The sequence below is a fragment of the Danio aesculapii genome, chromosome 5 (genome assembly GCF_903798145.1).
Source record: "Danio aesculapii chromosome 5, fDanAes4.1, whole genome shotgun sequence".
Classification (NCBI taxonomy): Eukaryota; Metazoa; Chordata; class Actinopteri; order Cypriniformes; family Danionidae; genus Danio; species Danio aesculapii.
The window spans coordinates 29946033-29962268 of NC_079439.1; the positions used below are offsets into that span (position 1 = coordinate 29946033).

General features: G+C 37.2%; 1 protein-coding gene across 3 annotated transcripts in view; it reads right to left on the reverse strand.

Annotated features, from left to right (window-relative positions):
• Nucleotides 1-15630, reverse strand: part of tncb (tenascin Cb) — a 61866-nt gene extending 46236 nt beyond the window's left edge. Inside the window, exon 1 of one of the 3 annotated variants that reach the window (XM_056457864.1) lies at nt 15327-15630. The gene's annotated coding sequence lies outside the window, so the exon portion shown is untranslated. The remainder of the gene's footprint in view (nt 1-15326) is intronic. The other 2 variants (XM_056457865.1, XM_056457866.1) reach the window with 2 other exon arrangements.
• Between the last annotated feature and the right edge of the window lie 606 nt (nt 15631-16236).

Genomic DNA, 16236 nt, shown 5'->3' on the forward strand with positions numbered 1-16236 from the left:
TATATATATATATATATATATATATATATAATATATATATATATATATATATATATATATATATATATATATATATATATATATATATATATAAATATATTGCATTTCAAAGCCACAGACAATAATACCACATACATTTTTGTATTAGAATATAAGTATTAATAATAATTAATTAATATTCAAATCAAATGCATTACTTCACAGAGAACATTATTCTAATAGACAGATATTAGGAAAAATGAAAATTAAATGTTTAGCTTTTCACTCCTGTGCCTTTCCCAGCCAGACTAAATTAATACATTAAAATAAATCAAACCACATGGAGTGTTCCCACTCAAAATGTCCAGAAAAAACAACAACAGTGACTCCCACATGCCAGTCAGCAACACTATAAGAGCTCGGGTTCTGATTGCCTTGGCTTCCAGTAAAACTGACTCTGGCCAATAAAAGCAAGGCAAATGTCATCTCAGAGAGCGAAGGCTCCGGCGGTGCTTCCTATGACAGACTGCCATGACACACAGCAGGCGACACCTGAATCTGAGGAGCGCAGCCCATGCTGACAGATTAATACTCCATCTGCAGCGCTTCCGCTCGCGTGGGTGTTCAGTTCACACTTCGCAAAAAACTTAGCTTTCTTTGACCATTCTCCACACTGCGGAGTCCTGCATTAAAACACAACACTCCACTCATTAAAACAAGCTGGAAGTATAGCGTTTGCTGGGCTCTGGGGGCTTGTCTTAGTGCATTGGACTGCTCAAATATAATTAAAACTAAATGGATTTTGCTATAAAACCTTTTCAGGCATGTTTCTGTGCTGTAGTATGAGGTGCAATAGTGAGACTGAGCTTAGCTGTGTTTAGTCCTGGTGTGCATGTCATATGGTCACATACTTGGCAATTACAGGATTGCAGATCCAGTTTTCCATAGAGCTGTTTTACTGAATGCTATGAAAGCCAAAAGAATCCATTGAAGATGGAAATTACTGCCTTCTAAAAGTGCTGACACGCTGACATTCAAATACCATAAATACTCAATATTTATACCACATTCTGAACGTTTATCTGTGCATTTTCTAACTTGCACCTCGTCAAGGCATTCTCAACATCCAACATTAAAACTTCCTTGAAAGGAATAATTTGATTTGATGTTTATTCAGTTACAATTAAACCAATATTAAAAATAAATTGAGATTTAAAAATTAATAGGGATTAAAATAAGATTAATTTATATTAAAATACAGATTTATTACATCAACATTAATAATACTGTAAATAAGAATATGCAAATATAAATCAACAGAAGAACGCTGGCAGCAATGCAGAAAATTATCTACTGCATCTATTACAAAACATAGCAAAATCAGGGAGTATCCAAATTTAAAATATTTTTTCTATCCATCTATATAATAAAAAAATACAAAAATAAATAAATTAATTAATTAATAAATAATAGTAATGTTAATGGGCATCAAGGTGGCGTAGTAAGTAGCACAATCGCCTCACAGCAAGAAGGTCCCCCACAAGTCCAAAGACATGCAGTATAGGTGAATCGTGCAAGCTAAATTGTCCGTAGTGTATGTGTGTGAATAAGAGCGTATGGGTGTTTCCCAGTGATAGGTTGCAGCTGGAAGAGCATTCGCTGAGTAAAACATATGCTGGATAAGTTGGTGGTTTCATTCCGCTGTGGCGACCCGAAATTAATAAAGGGACTAAGCTGAAAAGAAAATGAATGAATGCATTAATAATGTTAATAATGGGATGACACAAAGGCTCAGTGGTTAGCACTGTTACCTCACAGCAAGAAGGTTGCTGGTTCGAGTCCCAGCTGGGTCAGTTGACATTTCTGTGTGGAGTTTGCATGTTCTCCCCATGTTGGTGTGGGTTTCCTCCAGGTGCTCTGGTTTCCCCCACAAGTCCAAAGACATGCCCTATAGGTGAATTGAGTAAACTAAATTGACCGTAGTGTATGTGTGAATGCAAAAGTGTATGGGTGTTTTCCAGTGTTGGGTCGCTGTGTAAAACATATGCTGGATAAGTTGGCAGCTCATTCCACTGTAACCCCTGATAAATAAAGGGACTAAGCCGAAGGAAAATGAATGAATGAATATTAATAATAATAAGTGCTTATTAATTTTCTTATTTTCACAGTAATTTATATACTTGTATAATAAAATATAACTATTAATATAACTATATTGATTAAAGCAACACTGGACCCCGCTGAGTTCACTGTATATAAACATCGCAAAATGCGGAAGTTTTTTTTCTTTCCATTTGGTGTGCTTTATTAAATTCCATAACACTCTCACTAGTCCTTACTCCTTATTTGCATCTAATACCCCAGTTTGTCACAGGGTCTTGAATGAAATGTTCATGAGTTAAAGTGAAACTGCCGAACTGCAGTTAAAGTCAGGCATCCTGCTGATTTGATTCAGAACGGCACTTTTTGTGTAAGACAGCTCATCGGTCAAGTAATCCGTGCTAAAATATCAAGGTGAAAGTCATCATAGCTTGCGTAGAATAGACCCAACCCAACTTTAAGAATAGTTTAAGGGCGATATTTATCGCGCGATAAGAGTCTCACGTTAACGCCGATAACGGCCCACCACTAATATAAAATAAAGAAAAATGAATACCATCTATACCAAAGGTAACATGAGCAACCTAGAAAATAAACACTTTCAAACTTCTAAACATGTCACTGAAAGTCCCTTTGCTACATAACTAGTTATTTTTCCAACATCAACAGCTGTCAAGACCTCATAAAGCACTTCGAAAATGAAAATAAACTGAATAAAACAGTCATAAATCATGAGCTACACACAACTGTCAATTAACAGATGTTGTTAGGCCTACACGCTTAAAATAACAAGAGTGCAAATAAATGATGTCAGAATTGTATTAATGGGTGAACTGTCTCTTTAAGGCAAACCCTCAATGCACAGTCCTTCAGAAACAATACAAAGTGGTTACACAGATCATAATTTAGTCCAGGCAGCAGGGGGGCAACCCAAAGCCCCAGTGCTCCAGCTCAACAGCAGGTAATATCAGGATCTGTTTAGTGAGTGGAGTGTTAGCGTGAGCGTTGACGTGTGATTAGCAACACTGACAGATGAGCTCCAGCGACGGCGATCCCACGTCTGCCGCCCATCCATGATTAGACAGACAGGGATGAACGCCTCGGTGATGATGGGAGACTCCCGATCTGGACCCTCGGGGGCGACTGGAGAGACCCTCACATCTAAACCCTGGGATTAAATCAGCAAAATAGGCAGAAAATTGCTTCGAGTCGCTTTGCGGTTTTAGTTCTGGATGGGTAGCTGGCTTTTTCACTTTGAAGCCTGGCTTGTTGCCACAGGAATCGAAGAAAGAGGACCAAACTGGCCTTTTGTAAGAGAATTCACCCTTCAACTTTGACTGTAGATGAATGATTCAGAAAAAAAATTCAATATGAAATATAATGAGGTTAGATTGGATTCATTGCAGTGTTGATGGATATGCTTAAGGATGAAGGAAATAGAAGTTGTTATCATTAGATTCAACCTTTATTCATGTGTGTTTTTAAGAGTGAGCTGTAGACAAAGCGAGTCTTTTAAAGTGCTGACCTCAAAGCTGTTTGCTAATAGATTCAACTCAAATCTATATTTTTCTTACTTTCTTCAAGGAGCTGATGAGGTTGGCAAAGGAAAACTATTCATTAAATAGAAGACAAGCTGATAACAGTACAAAATATTATTGTAAACTGCATGGGAATTAGTAACACATTTTATTTAGAGGACAGTTGTTGATGGGGCAGAATATATTCTTTTATTTAAATAATAATTACAATAATAATAATAACAATAACAATAATAATAATAATAATAGATACATATCCTAATGTCCATTTGATAAAATAAAATACATTTCTAACAATTAATATTATTATTAATATTAATATTAATATTAATATTAATATTAATATTAGTATTATTATTATTGTGGTGACCCCTGATTAATAAAGGGACTAAGCGGAAAAGAAAATGAATGAATGAACGAATGAATAATAATAATAATAATAATAATAATAATAATAATAATAACAATAATAATTAGTAAAATAAGTTAGACGTTCATCTGTTTAAAATTAAATTAAACAAATATATAACAAATATAATAAATAAAATTAATAATAATAATAATTTTTAAAATAATAATAATAGATAACAATAGATCAATTTAATGTTCATTTGATAAAATACATTTTCTAATAATAATAATAATTATAATAACAATAATAATAAAAATAATAATTAGTAAAATAAGTTAAACGTTCATCTGATAAAATAAAAAAATTTTTCATTAAAAATGTAAATATTTTTATTTTATTTTTTAAGTTTGCATTTGAATAAAATAAAATAAAATAAAATAAAATAAAATAAAATAAAATAAAACAAAACAAAATAAAATAAAATAAAATAAAATAAAATAAAATAAAATAAAATAAAATAAAATAAAATAAAATAAAATAAAATAAAATAGGCTATTTTCTGCCTTTAGAGGGCTGACTGGGTGATGAAGTAAATGACTCAGAATTGAAGAAAGATTTGACTTTGAAAGACCAAGCTGGCCTTTTGTATGAGAATGTGCCCTTAACCCCCTGGTGAAGGGTGGACTGTACGATGAATGAAAAAAAATCAATATGAAATATAATAAGGTCAGCTTGACTTCACAGCAGTGATGATGGATATGCTTATGGGCACAAATTAGCAGTTATGATCATTAAATTAGACAATATATATTTTTTGCATTTTGAATAGCGAGAAATGGACAAAGCGGGTCTCTTTTACAGTGTTGAGCTCAGAACAGTATGCTAATGCTGCTGCTTACTGGCACTTTCAGATAAACCAGACACAATGTGACTGCTTCTTTCTCATGCCAGGTCTAGTTTTTATACATTGTTACTTTCTCAGACTCCGGCTGGGCCAGTTGGCTTTCGTGTGCCTAATGTGAGAGGAATTTCAATGGGGGGTGAACCTGCTGGCACACATGTTTAGCGCCACTGATCTAAATCTGTCCTGCGTTGTGCTAAGTGTTGAATGCTGACTAGTGCGTTTGAAAAGCAGAATACCCCACACAGAGGACAGATGAATGGTTTTGTAAGTCATAAATTATATAGCGACAGTTAAAACAATTCTGTCACCCCACCAATGAGATACAAACAAATTGGCTTACGTGGTGTTTTTTAAATTAGAAGTTTGTAGCTGTTCACATAATTGAGCAATTAGCGGTTTGGGAATGAGGCATATTTAGCCGAAGAAATACAGTTGTAAAACATTAAAGTGTCATGCCAAAACTAGATTACAAAGTACAAAACGCATTATTACTGTAAACTGAATGGGAAATTAGAAACATATTTTATTGGACCCTGGAATATGTATTATGACAGCAGTTGATGTGGCAGAATAAAATAAAATAAAATAAAATAAAATAAAATAAAATAAAATAAAATAAAATAAAATAAAATAAAATAAAATAAAATAAAATAAAATAAAATAAAATAAAATAAAATAAAATAAAATAAAATAAAATAAAATAAAATAAAATAAAATTAAATAAAATTAAATTAAATTAAATTAAATTAAATTAAATTAAATAATAGTTACATTAAACAGATTCAGGAAAAATTTAAGCTCTTCTTTAAGTTTTCAGAGGGCTGATGTGTTTAACGGTAAATTACAAACAATTATAAGCTGGAAATTATTAACATGTTTTATTTTATCAGTCAACTGAATAACATAAAAATTAAATAGAATAAAATAATAGTAGTTACATTATTAACATGTTTTTTATTTTATTTTATTAGTAAAAAAGAAATGAAATAAAGGGCTGCACGGTGGCGCAGTGGGTAGCACGTTCGCCTCAGCAAGAAGGTCGCTGGTTTGAGCCTCGGCTGGGTCAGTTAGCGTTTCTGTGTGGAGATTGCATGTTCTCTCCGTGTTCACATGGGTTTTCTCTGGGTGCTTCGGTTTCCCCCCACAAGTCCAAAGACATGTGGTATAGGTGAATCGGGTAGGCTAAATTGTCCATAGTGTGTGAATGAGAGTGTATATGAATGTTTCCCAGTACTGGGTTACAACTGAAAGGGCATCCGCTGCGTAAAACATATGCTGGATAAGTTGGCAGCTCATTCCGCTGTGGCAACCCCAAATTAATAAAGGGACTAAGCTGAAAAGAAAATAAATAAAATTAAATTATAGGGTCACACTTTATTTTAATGGTCCGTTTGTTGAATTTAAGCTACATTGCATCTACATGCCAGCTAATTCCCATTAGATTATAAGTAGACTGTTAGGTCGGGGTTAGGATTAGTGTAAATTGACATGCACTTGCAAAGTTTCTTATAGTCAGTTAAATGTCTGTTGAAGCAGCAGTAGCAACAGATATTAAGCAGACAGTCTACTAATAGTCAAATGGACCATCAAAATAAAGTGTTACCAATAATAGTAGTTACATTAAATAGATTCAGGTTAAATTCAAGCTTTTCTTTCAGTTTTTAGAGGGCTAATGGAGTGGTAAATTTAATGGTAAATTACAATAATTATAAGATGGAAATTATTAACACATTTTATTTAGATTTTATTAGACAACCGATAAAAAAAAAAAAAAGATTCAACTGAAATCTAGACTTATTCTATTAACACATTATTAACACATTTGATTTAGATTGTATTAGTCAACTGATAAAAATAGAATAAAATAAAATAAATTAGCTGAAATCCAGACTTCTTCGAGACCATCTTCAAATAGCCAATGTGGTGTTAAAGTTAATGTCTAATAGAAAATGATCTGTTAAATAGCAACGACTGACTTGGCCATGGTAAATTACTGAACTGTAAAAAGTGCTGTGGTTGCTCAAACAGTTCATCTTTCAGTTTCATACTCAATGATTAGAAATGACATTCATCCACAGTCTGTTAAACAGAGGGGATCTCCTCCCTCTATCCCAATGAAATCATCAAGCACACTTCGTTTTGTAGGTCACCCATAACAGAAAGCGTTCGCCTTCACTGGGACGCAGCCTTAATATGGGTCGCCCGCAGTGCTCAATGAACTGGTATTGTCTAGACTCGATTCACCTTAATAGACACCATCAAAATGCCCCTGACAGTCTGTTTAATCCTGGAAGGGAGTCAATGATAAAGAAATATCTCTCCCAGAGGTATTTCGGATTAACCGTATCATTCCTCCACTAGCGCAGGTCAAACTTCATTAAAAATCAATACTATGAAGTTGAGGAAATGCTTCTTTAATCCAGTCAGCGAAGCAGTAAACTTCCCTGAAATGTGTCTGGTTTGGGTTGACGACCAAAAACATGCTGATAAATCATAATTAAAACATTACAAATATGTTAACGCTGTGAAACTCTCGCTGAGAAGTGGATGCTTATCGATTGCATGGTTTTCAAGGTCATAATCCGAGTGAAAGCAGCACCATGAAGCAGCTCATAATCATCCAACACAGAGATGGATTTCCAGAGCAGCTCATAACGCCGCTCAATGGTGTGTTTCGGATCGATGGCAAAGCATACAGCCACTGTTATTGTTTCATAAATGGATTTGTAAGTCATCACCTTCCCAAGCAATGCTCATTTAGGTGAGTAGCTCTGTTGACCATTACAGTTTCATTGGGTTCTTTCTTTCAATCATCCTGCAATTTGTCTTCTTTCTAAATAATACTTTTCTTTTCTCTGACATCCTGTTACTTTTTATGCTGTGATGTTAACGGAGAACTGGCATAAGAGGAGCTGATGTGAGCGCGTCTCTATTTTACTTGGCTTGCCGGTGCTTCAAAAGGAAGTCTAGCACCGAGTTCAGATTCAAACAAATGAATATATCTGGCAATCATAAACATGCAGACGTGCCGTCTCTCCGCTGGATCTGCAATGTGAGCTTAAAGGTCTCTCAAATGCCACACAAAGTGATCTCTCGCCCAGCGCAGACTCTTGGCATTTCTCCCATCGCTGGATTGACGGCGAAGTGTGAAACCAAAACCTAAGCACATACGGCGCTCACCGAATATTATATTTCCAACTGCTTCATTCTCATTATAATGAGATTAAGTAATTATTAATCTTGCATCTAATTTCATGGGCAGAGCTCAAAATTAGTACTTCTTTAAAACTAAAACTGCCAAGGTGGAAATTTTACCTATTTTCAACAGATCTTTAATAAAACAAGCCTACCAGTCAATGACTTTTACTAAAATTGTCTCTTTTACAATTGCTTTTACAATTGCTGTCAAAAAAACTAAGTATTTACACTATACAAATCCAAGCCTGGGTCAAATTGACCCACTATATATTGTCATTATTCATGTGCTGTTTATGTTTTAACTTTGTACGTTGCAAGGCATTGACTTTTTCACTCAATGAATTAGTGGTTTTTATTAATAAATAAAGTCACAATGAGTAAAAGAAGGTAATTTGTACATATATATATATTTGTATGGGGAAATAGATGATGCGTCCTGGGTCACCTCAGCATCCTATGCCTCATCTGACAGTGTTCCAGAGACTCAGAGACACAATGCATGATCAAATTGAGATGTTTTAACCAACTCATGCAGTTCAACCTTTATTGGTGTTGTTCTCTTATTTAAACTATATCAATTATAAGACTAAACAAATGAATAGTCAATTAGGTGAAGCTGTGCACTTGTCATTGCATCATATGCAGTGTAGTGAATTATTAGGCCCGTTGTTGATACCGGGCCGCACAAGAGATCAGTAATTATTTACGTTTTATTTATTATCTGAGTCTGAACAACCTTTTTTTTGAAAAATCTTTTATTTTGAAAAATGACTGTATTCTCTCACTTACATCTCGGTCACTTGAGCACCCAAATTTAACCCTTCAAGCAGCAAAATGAGTAAGAGACAGACGTCTTTGGAAAGTTTCTTTGCTAAGGGGAAAAGGACCCACTGAAGGACTCACAAAATGCCAAGGAATGGATCCACAACCCATTTGTCAGATAAATCCTCTGTGTAAATGTCTGTGCAAGAAGATCAACTGATGGAGATCCCAAATGACGGCAGCCTTTAGGGACCGTTCGCATATCATGTCTTATCTAAAGTTCGCACAAGTTTGTTGTTTCCAATGGTGGTGCTGCGTGAAGGCTGATTTATACTTCTGCATTAAGCGCACACATATGCTACGGCGCAGCCTACGCGTGGACGAATAGCCCTCGCCGTGGTCGTCGCGGACGCGCACCTCTCAACAAATGTAACTACACGTCGCAACGACGCACAGCGCAAGCTCTGTGATTGGTCGGCTTGGTAGCGCTAACGAATGTGGGCGGGACCGAGAGCCGCGCGAGCTCGATGGAGCGATTGTTTACAAGTGTCGAGTCCCGTGAAGGAGCTCCAGATGGAAAATTTTGTTTTGTGTTTACCTCATGGTTAAAGTTGTTGCATGTCCGCCGGTTCCTGCCTCAAACTGAGTGAGTTTGAACCACTTGCACATTAAGGAAGCGTTCAGAAAAAACAAAACACCAGCGAAGAAACTCGACACAGAGGGACTTAAACACCACACTACCAACTAGTGTTTCGGAAGTGTTATTGCAGATGAACAGAAACACAGCGCGCAGTAGTATGACTGCACAGCTTCGCGCGTTGCATGCGCCGTGGGTCACGCCGATCACTTGACGCCGAAGTATAAACCAGGCTTGACGCGCTTGCACCTTTCAGACCAGATGCACCCAGTTAAATGAATCCCATGAGTGCACCGCGAGTCACGTGGCAAGAATTGACTGATCAGCTTCAGCTTGTATGGATTATACACATTTCAGTAAGACTAAGGGGGGGGGGGGGGGGGGGGGGGGGGGGTTAATGGTGCCAACTGATGATCAACAGTAAAAATTACAAATTTTACCTCTTCCCAAAATGAAAACCACCAACAATCTAAATGCATGATTATATGGTGACATGGTTTTGCAATAAAAAACATGTGGCTATAATGGAAGTCAATGAGGCAAAAACAGCCACCAACTGTAAATTAGGGAGAAAAAAATGAAAATCAATCAAAAACAGTGCATCAAAGGCAATGCTGTTTCACATGTCCAGGACTTTGATAAAAGGTAAAAAGAAACCCAGTCCACAATACTTTTTATATTGAAAATCCACCATTTTGTGTTTTTTTTCCACCAAATCAGTGACATCATATATGAACTTGGCAATTAAAGAGTTAAAATCCTGTCATTTTCTAAGCAATTTAGTAGTTTTGATCAGGACTGAGGTTGATTAACAGATTTATGCAAAATAAAATAAAATAAAATAAAATAAAATAAAATAAAATAAATAAAATAAAATAAAATAAAATAAAATAAAATAAAATAAAATAAATAATCATCTAATGAATTTTTACCGCAGTTTAATTTAGTGGATGTTTTCATCCCGAACATAACAAAAGGGTAGTAATTTTGCCCAGAGTGTATCAAGTTCTTTAAAAAAAAAAACTAAGCATTTTCTCAAATATGTGTCAAAATAAGATTTTGACCAAATAAGACCAAAAATCATTCTGCTAGCTGAAACACAGAGAAAGTTATGGCCAAATTAAGAATGAAAATCACCCCAGAGAGGATGAAAACATCCCCCACAGAACATAAGGTTTAAAAATGTGTCCTCAATGGCGGTTTTAGATAACAACAATAAAACCCTGGCAGTTCTAGTGTTAATTCTATTTTGAATCAACACACAAAGAGATAAATTTTTGTTTTTATTAGCAATCATTCCATTCTCTATATATAGTACAGGCGTAAGATTACACAAGGGCTGATAAGTGAAAGGCAATGCAGGTTGTTTTCTTGATGAAAAAGCTTGGTTTCATGACAGTTGAGCCCCATTTACAGAGCTTTAATGATGCTGGGAGATCTGATTGCAGCGATAGGAGGTGTGTGTGTGTGTGTGTGCGCGTGAGTGTGCGTGCATGTGTGTGTGTGTGTATTTGTGTGTGAGAGAAATGATAAGCCAGACTGGTGTATGCGCAGAGATAGAGGTGTTTGCACTGCGCTGAATGGAGCTGCGGTTCGCTGACATTGCTGCACTTTCACCATAGAAGCATTCAAACCGGACACGATGGAGCTACTGTAGGGTGACATTGCCAAAGGTGAACTCTATCATGCTGATTAAGGAAAAATGGAAAGTTTAGGAGACGTCAGTCAACACTGATTATTGAAGACACTGGAGAAGTCTACAGGGAATGAGGCTGAATTATTCCTGACTTCAGCTTCTATGTGTGCGTTCTCTTAAAAGTCCAGATGGAAAGAATGAAGGTGGAACATTTGTTACTTGCTGTCTCATTTTACATTTCCAGCACTGGTGACCCCGTGTTTATTAGCTTAACCTCTGTTACAGCCAGAAAAGCAGCCTCATATGTTCAGACCTTAAAAGCACAAACTCCTGCTATTTCTGCCTTCCGTTTGTCACAGCAAAGTTCAAACACTATTCTTGTACCACGCAGGCAGCCCCTTTTACATCGTGGTGTTGGAAAGATAAATTTGTTTAACTTTTTTTAAGCATACTGTGGCCTGGCAGAAAACCCAAAGAATAGAAATCCATATTTTAACCCAAAAGTCAATTTACTACAGAGCAGAAAGACTTATTTGAACACAGAGGTCACTTTTTATCAGAAGCACAATGCATCCTTGCCTTGCCAAATGGCAAGCTATTGATCATTGCTTCCTATTCGAGAAAGAATAAAAGCTAGCATGTTTCTTGTTTGCTTATAACAGGAAAGACGAAAATTGCTTTTTCAAGAAATTGTGTTTCCTCTTGCTGACCGAAGAAAGATAAGCCAGGGTTAAGAGTGTATAGTAGATTTACTAGGGCTGTTTCTAAACAAAGTCCCATAAAATATTCTCATTCAGATTCAATTGCTTACCATACACACCTATAGCAATTATAGGACCTATAGGATTGAGCATTAAGCTCTTTTAACTTACTGAACCTATTGAACTTTTTCCTCCTTCAGTTTTCCCACACTGAAATGCAGGAATATTGACTGAGAGATTAAGCCATCTATTTTCCCTGTTCAAACTGGAGGAAGAAATGTCATGGGCATTATTTCCAAATTTAAAGCCTCTGTTAGGCTAAAACTCATGCCAAGTTTAAGCATGGGCCAGTATAAGATTCTGATGGTGTAATAACCTTGGATAAAAATATCACAGTTTCATGGTATTGTGTTCACTGCTCTAAAATATATTCTTTTTAAATGCCTGGGTAAAAAACTAAACTTTTTTCCTCTGTGAACACAATATAGTTTACTTTAAGAGAAATTTAAAGTATTTTGGAGCAGTAAACAAGTCTAAATATTTCAAACGAATCATTGACTTCTTCATTATTTTCAAACAAACAGATGTGTTTACAATTTCTTTACAAATCTTTGGATATCTTTTCTGCTGAAGATACTGTTGTCCTAAAAAACTAAAAACTGTAAATAAAAGCTTACATATATCTTACATATTCAACAGTAAAACAGAAAATGTTGGTGGTTTTAAAACCTTAACTTTTCCAAAACGCGATATCGTCCCATGTCTAGCCGAGTATATGGTGACGAATGCATTCTAGCAATCAGGGTCACAGACATCTTCTGACCAAGACACGTGTGCTCCTCTCTTGGCTGCCACCCATAAAGACACTGTCTGTGCTCTGAGACCATTGCTTTCCTAGCCATGTAACATTAGCATCAGACAGCCATTAAAACCATCTGGGGCTGCGACACTTTAACACATTAAAGTCTACTGAGGAAATCTTTGTTCACTGATGCCGACAAATCATTCTGAATGCCTCTGTGGCCAATTTTGAGTGAAGAACCCTTCTTCACGGAACGTTGTACAAAGAGACAGACAGAGATGAATAGGCTGACGAATAGGTGGAGAAATGGATGGACGGACAGATGGACAGACAGATGGATGGAGCAATTCAAAGAAGAAGAAAAGTTTTTTGAAAGTTAAACTTTAAATACTTGCTTTTTGTTTATTCAATGCTTTATGTGTCTGACAAAATAAGAATTTTAATTGTCTTATTTTTTTCCTCTCCTCTTTTTTTGTGGTGATTGTGGACATTATTGTGGGTTTATGGGTAGTCATTTTGATTCATTTCATTAGCAAAAAGATCTATCTGATTTAGTCTCAGGTATAGATAGATGGATGGATGGATGGATGGATGGATGGATGGATGGATGGATGGATGGATGGATGGATGGATGGATGGATGGATGGATGGATGGATGGATGGAATGAGAGAGAGAGAGAGAGAGAGAGAGAGAGAGAGATAGATAGATAGATAGATAGATAGATAGATAGATAGATAGATAGATAGATAGATAGATAGATAGATAGATAGATAGATAGATAGATAGATAGATAGATAGATAGATAGATAGATAGATAGATAGATAGATAGATAGATAGATAGATAGATAGATAAACAGATAGATAAACAGATAGATAAACAGATAGATAAACAGATAGACAGACGGACATTTAGATAAACAGATAGGCAGACATATAGAAAGATGGATAGACGGACAGACAGATAGACAGGCAGACAGACAGACATATAGATAAATGGATAGACAGATAGACAGACAGACAGACAGACAGAGAAATGGATGGACAGACAGAGAAACGGATAGACAGAAAGACAGACAGACAGACAGACAGACAGACAGACAGACAGACAGACAGACAGACAGACAGACAGACAGACAGACAGACAGACAGACAGACAGACAGACAGACAGATAGATAGATAGATAGATAGATAGATAGATAGATAGATAGATAGATAGATAGATAGATAGATAGATAGATAGATAGATAGATAGATAGATAGATAGATAGAACACAGTTGGTCCAATATCTGCTCCAAGTGCATTGCCAGGCCAGGAGCAGAGCTGACAGCTGTTCAAACAAAGGCCAGTTTCCCACTCAGCTTTGTTCTTACTGGCATCGTCAATGAACACACTGCACATAGCATCATAAAACATTTAAACACACTGTCTAGGCAACAATCATGTGTGGTTGGCACTTCTGATGTCCTCAAGATAATGATGGCAAAGAGTTGAAAAGGTATTAACAGCTGACATTGATGCAGTAGTACAATGATGTACTGACATTATCACACAACAAAACAGACTATTATACCAGGATTATTATGAAATAGAAATATTTTGAAAATAGTCTGACAATCACTTTTTCAACTTAATGAGAAGAAAACTTAGTCAAAGACCATCTATGCAGTCACATGCTTTGCCACTGAATGCTAACAAGAAAGTTTTCCTCATTCCCAAAAGAACCTCCCTCCTATTTAGGACCCTTGGATCCAGGGGGTCTCTGTCATTGACCCCCCTCCCGTATGCGCACTCATGAGGCGTCTCTCATCTCCTGCGATTCCCAGCCTAAACCCCTCCCCCTACCACCACACACACACACACACACACACAAATCTTCTCATCACCTCAGTTTCTCCATTCTCCTAAACGGATACAACCCATCAGTTAGGACAGCATACTGATCCGAGAACTGCACACACCCCCCTTCGCCGACGACGAGGGCGAGAGAAAAGAGCTGGCAGCTGACAGCGGATCTACACGAGGAGCAGCAGACTAAAGAGAGAAGCGCTAACACAAACCAGCTGGCTGGACAGAGCACAGAGATCCTGGGCGGGATGACACCGTCTGCCAGGTAACGGACACCGGCTGACCCACAGCTGCAGACAAGCCCACCACGTGTAGAGTTACGGCAAAACTATCAGAGCGCACGCTACTGTATCCCCCCCCTCAAGCTGAACTGGAATAATTGCAGAGCTGAAAACAAATGTGGACCACTTCCCCTATAAACCATAATGAGCAGCCTAAAGCAAACTGATGCACCACTAGCACTAGACTTCCAGCACTTGGCTAAAAGGACTTATTCTATAGGTTATTCTGCAGAGAAAAGGTGCAATATTGTACCTTTAAGTGTCCAACAGCTTGTCACTGGGTTGTATTCTTAACAAGGCAACTTTGTCCACCTTTGAAAGGTGCACATTAGTATCTTAGAGCGGTAACATTAACCATTAGGGTATTTCTAGTGCTAATTATGTACAAAGATCCCTTACTTTAAGGCTACTGCCTCAGTGTCAGCTGCTCTACACCTAAAGATACAGTCTGCTTTTTTACAAATCATCCTTTATAGTTACCATTAAAACAAGAATGAGCTGAACTGCTAACACATCAGACACTCATTCACGATTAGCACACAAGTCTGTCACTAACAGGTAGATGGACTTAAAGCATCAGCGCTTACCTTAGTGAGAGCAGTCCTTCTCTACAGGCTCAGAGACGTGCCTCTGTCTAGGACCTGCAATGTGACGGCAAACGAAGGGCTGAAAACATCAGGAACTCTTCAAGTGCTTTTTAATTTTCTTTAGACAGATGACAGTCCTGTCATTCCCTCCTGTCTCTCTCTGCTCTCAGTGAGAGTGCTCCATCCAGCCTGTGTCTGTCTGCTGATGCTGAGAGAGGGAATGAGTGAAAGAGAGAGAGAGAGAGGGAGAGAGAGAGAAAGAGAGAGGGAGGGAGAAGTCCCTTTCTTTTAAACAGTAGACACTTTGCGGTCAGACCCCACTCCCACCTACCACTCTTATATACACCCCCCTCCCCTTTTCTCCCTCTGACTGGAAGCTGAGGAGCTGAAACGGGATGCCTCAAGGCTGAGTCGCAAACTCATGCACGCACACACATTGGGAGGAGAGGAGGAGAAAGAGACAGAGAGAAAGAGAGAGACCATTTACTATAAAACTGGAGCAGCCAATGATTGGTTGAAAGGGATATATCCCAAGCTGCATTAACATACATTTCAGATTAGAATTAACAGCGAGGATAAAGGAGGAAGGACCTTGTGTGTTTGATGACGAGCATGACACGGCGGATGATGGGATTATGTACGGTGATCAGCATAATCAACCTTTAATCCCTTAAATCCAACCTTGCTGTGGAAAAAAAAAAAACGAAGCCTAAAAGAGTCGTTTTAGTCAAGGTTGGTTCTCCCTTTTTTCCAAACCTTCAACATCTCTCCTAAGTGGAACCATCTCATCGCCGCAACCTCCAGCTTTTCGGTGCTCCCCTGTGCTTCTGTAAATACTCATCCCTTTCAGAGTGTCAGGATATTCACCTTTCCATCTGCACAACCCACAAACACCTCCCCCATGTGCACT